This window comes from Cryptomeria japonica, chromosome 5 (genome assembly GCF_030272615.1).
Source record: "Cryptomeria japonica chromosome 5, Sugi_1.0, whole genome shotgun sequence".
NCBI lineage: Eukaryota > Viridiplantae > Streptophyta > Pinopsida > Cupressales > Cupressaceae > Cryptomeria > Cryptomeria japonica.
Genome location: NC_081409.1, coordinates 860,091,591 through 860,093,788, shown reverse-complemented (window position 1 = coordinate 860,093,788; position 2,198 = coordinate 860,091,591). Strand labels below are relative to the sequence as shown.

The window sequence follows — 2,198 nt, the reverse complement described above, 5'->3', positions numbered from 1 at the left end:
AAATAAGATTCAATGCCTCCTATATATACCTTATGTCTAGTATATCACCTAGATATGACTAGATAGGCCCCACGCTGACCGAAATAACTAAATAGCAATAGAATAATGATAATATGACTTAAGTAGGAGTCGAGGTAGACACAAGCTGATTACTCAAAACCTTGTGAATATTCTAGGATTAAGGGTGTAGCAAATTGAACAAAAAACCATTCAATTTTGCATGTTGGATTGTTGAATAAAAGGCAACCCATAATTTGTTATAGGCATCCATCAAGAAAATATAATATATAATGCATTAAGTTCATCATAGCAGCATTAGATAGTAACAACATCTACATGATAAAAGACAAAGTAGTTATATTTTACAATTGTTTGGCGTGTCTTTGAAGTTACTCACATCATTGAATCACTTGGAGGTGGTGGTTTTTTGAAGCGAAATGCCTTACCCAACAAACTATATAACAATATTTATTCCTTCACTATCTCCACGATTTTAATTTCAAACAAGACTGACGAAACTTACGCTAATTGTTGAATATTATTGCCACATATCATTTTAAAAATCATTGAATCGATTTGTTTTGGCATCTATCAATTTTGCACAACCTCTTGTACATAGCAACACCCTAGCAATTGTGTAATCATACAAGTTGAGCCATTTCTATAAAACAACAATTATGAAAATACCCCTAATAAATAAAGGATTTACTATATTAAACCAACAAATATTTCCCTGTAAAAATGATTATGTTGCAGCTGTTTTATGTTTGCTGCTACAGCAGATATAATTATGTTGCAGTTGTTTTATTTTCTGTTGCATTGCTGTTGTTACAGCTGTATTATTTGTAACTGAACTCTTCTTTCTCCAATAAAAAAATGATACAGAAGATAATTTAGGGTCATTTCAAACATCTGTTTGTATGTTACAAATTAAACAACTTCAAAAAGTGAATACGGAAATAAGAGCACAAACCTCGCAGATCTGTTCTTGAATTCCATCGCTTGAGATGGGGCGTTTCTGATGCAACCTACTCAAAAATCTTTCTCAATCGAGATTCAATCAGATCTGAGCTAATCCTCCCACGAGCTGGGAAAGCAAACCCTGAAGAATTCCCAGGGTCAAAATTTTAGCTAATTACACTTTATCAGAAGATGAACCCAACCTGAGTAAGTAACAACTTCAAAATCCTAAAACCCTAAAAACAAAATGTATCAACTGCACAGAACTACTTTTCCAATTTTTTAATGTTTCAATCAAACTTTTATCTCACCGATTTATTCTGCTTCATTAACCATTAACAACCTAATGATCTCAACCAAAAATTCGGACTAAATGCAGTGGACTCTGATTTGCTGTCCCTTCATCCCTTCTATCTCGACCAAACCAATTAACACTTACTTGATTTCAACTCTTTTTTTTTGTCAAATGTCTGTGAACTGTCTTTTTCTGATATGCTCTCTCCTCAGAACTTGCAGCTCTGTCAAACCAAATTGAAGCTTAATCGATTTTGAATCTATTTCTTACCAGAAAAAATCTGAACTAAAATGTTGCTGGACTTTGCAAATCGGCGTAGAATCCTTCTCCACCCTTCAACTAATAACATAAAATGTTTATTAACTATTCACCTCCTATCATTTTTTCCAGCAAATTTTGGTGCAACAGGGCAAATTCTTCCGCCGAGACATATAAGGCTGAAAGTACTTAAAAACGTAAAGGGAAAAGCTTACCTTAATATTTAGTAGAATAGGACCTAATGCCATAGACCTGGACGGTCAAAATTAATATTCTCTGACCAATATACACAGGTAAAACGAAAAATGGAATAAAACTTTAAAGAAGTTTCTAGAAAAGATCGCTGTAATTTGAACTCGCATTGAAATCTGAGTGAGCTTTGTATATTTTTCCGGGATCGAACACAGGATATACACCTATTTGCCTAATTCTTTACAGGGATTCGAACCCGTTCTCTATTATGCATTTTGGATAACCAACAAAAAATCTCGGTACGTGAAATATTTGTATTTTTCCTTTCGTCTTTTCATAAAGCGTCAAACCCTTGTTATAATTTCATGCATTGAATGCTGCTTTATTTTTTTTTAAGAGAAACAGCATGTACTACAGAATTTTTTAAATTATGAAAAGTTTGAAATGGTCGGTAGAGTAGTTATATCTTTTTAGGTGTTGGTGTGAATAAGGA

General features: G+C 33.3%; 1 long non-coding RNA gene across 1 annotated transcript; it reads right to left on the bottom strand.

The window, feature by feature from the left end:
• Positions 1-675: 675 nt before the first annotated feature.
• LOC131033823 (uncharacterized) lies at positions 676-1,644 on the bottom strand. Its single transcript, XR_009103684.2, has 2 exons — positions 1,272-1,644; positions 676-1,102 (listed from the first exon to the last, which is right to left on the bottom strand). It is a non-coding gene; the product is annotated as an uncharacterized LOC131033823 (long non-coding RNA).
• Positions 1,645-2,198: the final 554 nt, after the last annotated feature.